Source organism: Gorilla gorilla, chromosome 10 (assembly GCF_029281585.2).
Source record: "Gorilla gorilla gorilla isolate KB3781 chromosome 10, NHGRI_mGorGor1-v2.1_pri, whole genome shotgun sequence".
Classification (NCBI taxonomy): domain Eukaryota; kingdom Metazoa; phylum Chordata; class Mammalia; order Primates; family Hominidae; genus Gorilla; species Gorilla gorilla.
Genome location: NC_073234.2, coordinates 100,357,344 through 100,366,310, shown reverse-complemented (window position 1 = coordinate 100,366,310; position 8,967 = coordinate 100,357,344). Strand labels below are relative to the sequence as shown.

Sequence of the window (8,967 nt, the reverse complement as noted above, 5' to 3'; positions counted from 1 at the left end):
TACTGTGCCTGATTTCAGGAACACCTCAGAGGGACATTCTTTTAAAAAGTCTAGAATAATTTCACACAAAAATTCATCAAATTCTACCAGTCACCTCAAAATGAACTGTGAACAAAACAGACACAGCATTAGGAAGTTTGCTTTTCAGGTATGTAGGAGTTTGCAAGAAAAAAAAAATACTTTTAGTGTTTACCTCTGAATTTACCAGTGTTTGACTTTGAGTTATATTATTTTCTTCTAAATCCAACCAGCTAGGGTGATTGGGCCTCTTGGTCCTCTGAACTCAGAGGGCTTAAAATGAGACTAGAAAAATATCTCGGTATCTCCCCACACTTCCACCCTGCCTCTAAGTGCCCCATAGAAACCCTTCTTTTACCCTATAGTCCTCCAGTCTATTGAGCCCTCCACATCCTCACTAATCATACTGCCAACTAAAGAATGACAGGTTCATAAATTTGGGAAGCAGAGCTTTATTTCTTATAAAGGGTTGCAGCCTGCAAGTGGCCATTTTCACAGCCTGGGAAGCATAGCCTCTGGGCAGAGGCCAGAAACAGGCACTTGAGGAGGCTCAGAAGAATAAGACAGATGTATGCTGAATGGGTAGCTACATATACATATTCAATGAGCTATAGAAGGAGTCATGAATGTCATAAATATTTCCAAAAGGAGAAACGTGCACAGGCACAATTGGGCCTCATGCCTCTTCATGGGTCCAAGGGTGGAGTTTTTGGCTGTCTAAAAAACGTGAAAGAGAAGACAGGAAGATACTTAATGTGGATCCTCTGTAGACTGTCCAGAATCACTCCATAGTTGCTGGTCTCTTATTAAGAAGGAATGCAGGTCAGTTGTGTTGAAACTGCAAAAGGGAGGAGCAGCAGTTGAAATCAGAACCGGTTTAAATCAGTTGGTTGAAATCGGAGATGGAGTCTTTTGAAAGGGATGATTTCTCTTTATCCCTTAGGAAAGAAAGCCTAATGGTGGATAGCAAATTAGGGACTATAATGAGGCATGCCCAACCTCCTATGCCATCATGGCTGGAACTCAGCTTCCAAGGTTTCTCTGGGGTCCCTTTGGCCAAGAAGAGATATGTTAGGGGTGCTTAGAATTTTTTTTTATTTGTCAACACCCACCTACTGTCCTCATCTCTTTTTAAACTTAGATTCAGGATTCATTAGTAACATCTTTCAACCACCCTTCTCTCACGCTTGATTTCAGTAGCTAAGTCTATGCTGACTCTGGCGTAGTTGAAGTTTGCTGGATAAAATATTACAACTGCACAGAACAGAATAAAATTACAATAACTGACATTAAATCAACACTCAGTATTTCCTGACAATACTAGTGGATTTCTGATAAGGTCCATCTCTTACAGGGAATATTACTGTGAGTAGGGTTTGAGAAGTGGACTTTATAGGATTTGTAAAAACGATAATAAATAATGAATATGTAAATACATGTTCCCTGTTTATTGACTTAGTGGAAGCCTATTTTTATCCTTAGGCCAGTATGTTATAGCAGAAAAACACCACACAGTTATGAACTAAATGACCTGAATGTGAGCCCTGGATCCACTTCTAGACTCTTGAGTCACATAATTGCTTGAGCCTCAGAAGCTTCTTCCCACCTAACTTACTTCAAATGACTCCAATGGCATATGAAATGTTTTGGAAGTACTCTGTCCTTACTGCAGAATGAGGTGCAGAAGGAATTCAGGTATGGCTGTCTTCATGTGCAGTTGCAATTCTCTCAGTCTTCAACTATGAGCTATGAACAGCAGCAACTCTAATTTAAAAGCTGTTTAAAAATATCTGTCTTCACAAATCTTTCATTAAAGTGTCTCCCAAAAGCTCAGTGCATTCCATAAAATTCTTCTTAAATCCTTGCTATACTTTAATGAAAAAATGCCAAGGGAAAATTTATTTTTTCTTTAAATATCATTGTATTAGATTTGGACTTGAGATACATTTTTTGCTTAGATTTTTTTAGTTCCTGAAATTTTATTATGGTGTTTATGTTGTTGTTCCATTTCAGCACAAATTGTCTAAAACCAACTGGGTGCACTGCAATTCAATTCTGCAGCTGACCAATTGGAGTTAGCACAGAGTCCACAAATTATAAGACTTGGTCCCTAAGAAGGCTGCCCTGACTTGATACACTACAGCCACACTTTAGAGTTATCAGGAGACACTCATACTTCTTATGACTGACTGGCTATAAATTCAGAGGTTTCCATGACTCTAAATCAGTTTTGATAACTTGCTAAAAGGACACAGAAATCAGGAAAGCACTATACCTATGATTACAGTTGTATTACAAAGGACATAAATCAGGAGAGCCAGCCAAATGAAGAACACATACAGTGCAACCTAGAAAGAAACACAAGGCTTCTATGAACTCATCCTACGGAATCAGAGCACATCACCCTCCTGCCACATCAGTGTATTCACCAACCAGGAAGATAATCAATTTTTGATGTCCAGAGTCATTATTGCAGTTTCATTAAGTAGGTATTATTGGTTAAATCATTGAGCACCTGATTGAATTCAACTTCCAGCCTTTCTTTTTTCCCCTGATGTTGGAACTTGGGCTGATACCCTGTGAGTCAAAGCTCCAATCCCTTTATCACATGGTTGGTTTTTTGGCAGTGGCTTATGCCCATCACAAATCATCTGGCTAACAGAAGCCAATAGTAATGACCATCATGGGTCATCTCATTAACATAAATTATCAAAACCTGCTGTGAATAACAAAGAAATACTATCACTTGGAAAATCCCAATAATGTATTGTTTCCTAGGAACCAGAGGCAAATGCCAGTCAAATTCTTTATAATTTTACAGCTATTTTTTTATTACTAATAGAAATGCCCATAAACAGGTGGGATTTATTGGTATATGAATGTAACATAGACAGCACATAATATTTACTACTATGTGTTGGCTGACAGTTCATATAAATCAAAGTAGCTTGGTCTGCAGCTGTATACTCCATCAATTCTGTCACCTCTCTAGGCAGTTATTTAAATTTAATTCCTCAGGTTTTTTTAAATAATGACAACAAAATATCTATCTCCTTATTAATTATTTGTTACCCATCCTGGCCTTTGTTAGTTTCTAGGCTCTATCAAGGCTCCCCTTCCCTCCAAAAATTAGAGAAAAATATGTCCAACTATGTTGAGTTTTTGAGGGAATGAGAAATAAGTATTAGGATCCAGTATGCACTGAGTGGCCAGCCACAAGTGCATCTGGTGAGGGAAAGGTAAAAGGAAGCTCTTATTGGTAACATGGGAAAAGTTCACATAAGCTACTTATAAACAGAGTTTATTGGTTCTAGAGACTCAAAGACAGAGTTGTTGTCAGTTCATTGGCGGAGATGCCATTACTGGGCAAATATTCTTTCCAGAACATCTTATCCGAATTAATACAGTCCTAAAGAAAATCTAGTAATAAGTCTTGTCATAGGAGTATATGAATATGTGTGAAACGTACACGCTGTGGAAAACAGGAAACATGTGAAGGATGTGAAAGGATTTCTTGTGGGGTTTTTAGAAAGTCCTTGGAAACAATTTCTTAGTTAAGCATGTTTGTATGAGCCCATCTCCTTTGTGCCTTCTCAGTCCTATTTTGTCTGGATCTAGCAAAAGTGATTTTATCCTGATATCTGCAGATTTCACAGATCAATGTCATAGATGTTGTCTTGTTTATTTTTAAATCCTTTCTGTTACACATGGGAGGTGACAAATATGAGTTCAAGGGATTTTCATGGAATCCTAACCCAAAGAGATGACCATTATTTTGTCTTAATTACTTCAGTTACCTTCATTTGGTTGAAAGGGGTGGGAAGATTTGGGAATCAAGGGAAATTTTATTAGCATTCTTTCACAAAATAAGAAATGGAAAACTCAGCTCAAACTGTTCAGTCAAAATAAGGGATGTAATTTCTCTTGCAGCTCATGGATAGTTCTGCCTTCTGTTGTAGTTGGTTTGCTAATGAAAAAAAAAATTAAGTCCTGTAAAACATTTTAAAGAGCTTTATTCTGAGCCGATATGGTGACCATGCCTCAGGAACACAGTTTCAATAGGTCCTGAGAAAGTGCACACAAGGCAGTTGGGTTGCAGTATGGTTTTAAACATTTTAGGGAGACAGAAATTACAGGTAAAATCTTAAGTCAATATATGGAAGTTGTACATTGGTTTGGCCTGAAAAGGTGGGACATCTCAAAGCTGGGATTTTTAAGTCATGAGATGTTTTTAAGGATTGTTAGTTTGGCATTTGGTTAAAGGAGCAAAGCTTTGTCTAAAGACTTGAAGTCAGTTAAAAGGAATGCTTTAGTTAAGGCAAGGGGGTCTGCTATCTGTCATGTGATGCCATACCAGACTCACCTTGGAATGTAAGCCACATTATACCACGTGTATAATTTTAAAAAACTGTTCAATGAGATTGTATGGTTGTAGGGCCTGACTGAACCCTTGCCTTGCATGGCCTTAGGCTTTGTTTATAACTTGTTATCTTACTCACACAAAGAGCGTTCTGTCAGTCTCATGACCTCTATTTTTAACTTAATGTTTGTCAGTTGTGCTTAAACTCCAAAAAGGAGGGGGTATAACAAGGCATGTCTTTTTTTTTTTTTTTTTTTTAAGTTTTCTTGAGCCGAAGTCTTGCTCATTTCTCCTAGGCTGGAGTGTAATGGTGCAATCTCCCCTCCTGGGTTCAACGGTGCGAACCTCAGCCTCCTGAGTTCAAGTGATTCTCCTGCCTCAGCCCCCTGAGTAGCTGGGATTATAGGCACCTGCCACCACTCCCAGCTAATTTTTGTATTTTTGGTAGAGACGGGGTTTCACCTTGTTGGCCAGGGTGGTCTCGAACTTCTGACCTCAGGTGATCCGCCCACCTCGGCCTCCCAAAGTGCTGGGATTACAAGCATGAGCCACTGCACCTGGCAACAAGGCATGTCTGATAAGTTTTCTGATCATGGCCAAGAACTCAGTTTTTAAGGTTTATCTAGGGTTCCTTTGGCCAAGAGTGGGTCCATTCAGTCAGTTGAAGAGCTTAGAATTATATTTTTTAGTTTACAGGTTTATTATAGAATCAACAGGTCCATATGCCCACTGTGCAGTTACAGACCAATACATTGAGACAGCAGGGTTTGTAGCAGTGGAAGAGTTTAATGATCAAAGAGAGGCCTAGTAAGGAGACAAGAAGAGACCCTTACATCTGTCTCCTTGAGGACTTCTGGGCTGGGATTTTTAAGGGGATTGTGAAGGGCTAGGGACTGGAAAATTGGGGTCATTAATTGGTTAAGGTAAGGGGGATGAAATCATCAGGTTGTGGAAACTACATTTCTTTTGGTGTGTCAGCTCCTCATAGGGTCTTTTAGGTCAGCTGGAATTAGTGACATCCTTCAGCCCAGCTAGCATCAGTAGTTTTATTAGTATGCAGGACCTGAATGAATATCTCTAATGGAAAATGTAACTTTTCATAATGTTTAAGTTGTCATCTATAGAACATTTAGGGAGAGCTGTAATCTTGTGACCAGGTTTATGTGATTCTAGGGTGGGGGTGGAGTAGGCAGGAAACAACTATTAGGAAGTGGGTCAGAGATCAAGTTTACCTAATGATTAATGCTAAGTTTGGTGCAATCTTGGTTTATTTTTGTTTCTCCACCTCCCTTCTTCCCTGACTAATTTTTATAGTGTTTATAGGATTGGTTTCAGATTCAGGGCTTAAATGTCACTAGATGCAAGTCACCTTCTCCTACGGTGTCTCTATCTTCAGACTTCATTGATGGCTTCTACCAGTTTCAAGCTTTTTCCAAGTTGTACCGAGATGGCTGCAGAGAGACCTCAATTTTTTGTATTAACAATCCAGGAAAAGGTTAAAAGGGCTTTTATGTTCTAGGAACAAAAGAAAAAAAAAATATGCTCGGATTGGGTTAGCTGCCTGTCCCTGAACTAACTACTTTTTCCAGGGAAGAATGGGATATATTATTAGCTTAAACCAATCAGATGCTGTACTTAGAACAGCACCTTGAGTTAACCTTATCTAAACCAAATTCAATAAAAATGGTGAAGTGTGAATTCCTCATGAAAAACAGTTCAATTGTCTGAAGATGTGAGGAATGATTAATGCTGTTAAGGCAATTTACAAATTTCCGTTTCAGCCACTGTCTTGCAAATGGCACCCTCTTCCTTTCATCAGGAAGACTGACACTTCCTAGTGCCTGCCCTTCCCTCCTTCCTTCCCTCACTTCCTCCCTCCCTCCCTACCTACCTATCTCCTTCCTTCCTTCCTTCCTTCCTTCCTTCCTTCCTTTCTTCCCTTTTTCTTTCCTTCCTTCTTTCCATCATATTTCTTTCATTCTGTCTCCCCACTGAACTACTGGCCAACTTTACTCCATTTCTTCCCACCTTTTTCTCTCTTATTCCCTCTCTCATTGTAGTTAGATCTTCCTTAATTGCATTTATAAAATTTTGTCAGAGTACAAAAGTAATTAACCAACAGATATTTATTGATCATAGAGTTGATCCTCCTTACCCTGGAGTAGTTTATTCAGAGATGAACTATCTTCCAGAAGAATTTTTCAATTAAATATATCCTTATTGCAAGGAACACAGAAGAAACTGATAGAAACACTTTCATTGTGTTTCAATCTTTTAAAATTGAATTGCCAATATGCAGGAAGGAGAGTATTCTTGACCTTGAATGCTCCATTCTCACAGTACAGCTTGATACATCATCCTAAAGATAAATCAGTCTGTCTTTAATAGCCTGAAACTAGATTTCACAACTCTCATTTGGCTTATGATGTTTACAAAAGCATTTGATTTTAATATGCAGTTGTTTTGTCAGTGTAAACACTTTCTGACCTATATCCTTTCTTCTGTATAGCCTCCTCAGCTGGGGAGGAAATGCTACCATGGCAACATGTCAGCTGCTGCCACCTCTTCACAGCTTCAATCATCTATTCAAAAGCAATTAAAGTGTTCAAACCAACTTTTAGTAAAGTTTAGTGGCAGTACAAGTGACTTTAGCATCTTCTTGCCTCAAAAAATTATTTGTAGAAAATCTTGAGTTTCTTTAAATTACACTGCCTAATCACATGGAAAATTAGCTACATTTTAAATTTTACAAAATCTGTCTCTTGTGGGTGAACAACTTTTGCAAGGAACAAAACCCTCTCTGAAAGTTTCATGAATCTTGTATGAACAGAGTGACATTTGATTTGCCACTCTAAAGTTACTTTTTTTTTTTTTTGAAAATCACTGGTTTATCTCGACTTTATACTTTCATCACTAACCTTAGGAATTGTTTTCTTTCTTGATTTTTTTTTCACTAAGAAATGCAATTTTGTAAGTACATGAGTTAAAGCATACTCAGATATATGTTTAGATATGGTTGGGTTGCTTGCTCATAAGCTAACTGACTCATCTCATACAACACACCATATGTATCTATTTCTATCCTCCATGTCTTTTAGTTTTTTGTTATTATTATTAATTTTTAAAATTTTACATTATTGTTTCTTGCTGCCTTCTGGAACAGTTCTTCAATCTGACCTTGCAACTCATCATTTCCTTCTTGAGCTGCTTCTATACTATTATTTTTCACATTAACTTATTTTGAGTATTTCTTATTTTGAGTATTACCTCTGTTATTTCCTCTGACCACATTTCCTTGGGACAATCAGCGTCTTCCCTTAAACTTTAAAAGTTGGAAGCAATAGCCTAGATCATTGACTGTTAAAGGTGCTAAATTAGGAAGCACAGTAGATTTCACAGTTATAAACTGGAAACTTGTAATAAACAACAATTGCTTATTGTATTCTACTCTGAAGATCATCCACAGTAATCACATTAACTCATTAGAGCAGACACAGGCTAAAACCTGGTTTTGGGCCCTTTCTCACATCTGTTATAATAACATAACATAACTCTAGAGACAAAAATAACCAGAAGCCAGAGGACTACCACTACTAGAGTGGAAAAATGAAAGAAAAATTGAGCAGCATATGCCATCTAAGGTAGCATTATTATAACACATAAATCAAGAATTTAAAATAAGCCTGATAAATATACTTAAGGAGACAAAAAATATAGGATCAATTTGAAACTAGAACAAAATATTCCCCCAAAATTCCAAGTGAAAATATAAAGTATGAAAAATAAGTGTTTGGGAAAAACAGTCAATGGAAGAAAAATTAGCATACATACTGATGGAGAATAAACTAGTAAATCGAAAAGTTCAGAATGAAAAACTCTCCCAGAATGAAGCTAAAGTATACTACACAAAAGAAAAGCCAAGAGGTATGGAAGATAAACCAAGAAGTGACAAGTTTAGAAAGTAAAGAGGCCCCAGAAAGCAAAAGGAGAAAAATAAAGAGAGCAAAATATTTCACTTTGGAAGTGTTCATCGGTGTCAAACAGAGATGCGGTGATTGAAAGTGTTGAGATAAAATTTCATAATGTGCAGAAGATATTATCATGTATTTTTTTTAAAAAGCAACAGAACCAATGGCAATACTTTTTGAAGTAATGAGGTAATTGAGGCAGTTTTCTAGGTTCAAAATCTATCCTATTTGCTTTACCAATCATAATGAATTACAAAATCTAATAAGAGGCACCACTTATAATAGTAACAATATCTATACAATATGTTTCAATTAAAATCATCCAGAACGCAAAAAACTCTACAGAGAAAACTTAAAACTTTTTAAAAAGAAACATAGAAGACAATAGGAAAAATAGGAGTTCCATGCTCTTGGATGGAATGATATCATTTCTTCACAAATTAGTTCATCCATTTAATACAATCAAAATACAAATTCCAGTTAAACATATTTTTGTTTATATTCTCTTGCATTTTTTAATCTGTAATTTCTTTTCTTTTTCTCTTCTTACGTTCCTCCTAGTAGAGAAAAGAAAGCAAGATGTCATGCCCAGCATATTCTTTGTAGACTCTTTTTTAATAC

The 8,967-nt window shown here is 37.0% G+C and overlaps 1 long non-coding RNA gene across 2 annotated transcripts; it reads right to left on the bottom strand.

Annotated features, from left to right (window-relative positions):
- Window positions 1-450: 450 nt before the first annotated feature.
- Window positions 451-6,786, bottom strand: LOC129525632 (uncharacterized). 2 transcript variants are annotated; one of them, XR_008670038.2, is made up of 3 exons: window positions 6,534-6,786; window positions 5,748-5,829; window positions 451-856 (listed from the first exon to the last, which is right to left on the bottom strand). It is a non-coding gene; the product is annotated as an uncharacterized lncRNA (long non-coding RNA). The 2 variants fall into 2 exon arrangements; XR_010129259.1 differs by lacking the exon at window positions 6,534-6,786 and having other exon boundaries at window positions 5,748-5,863.
- Window positions 6,787-8,967: the final 2,181 nt, after the last annotated feature.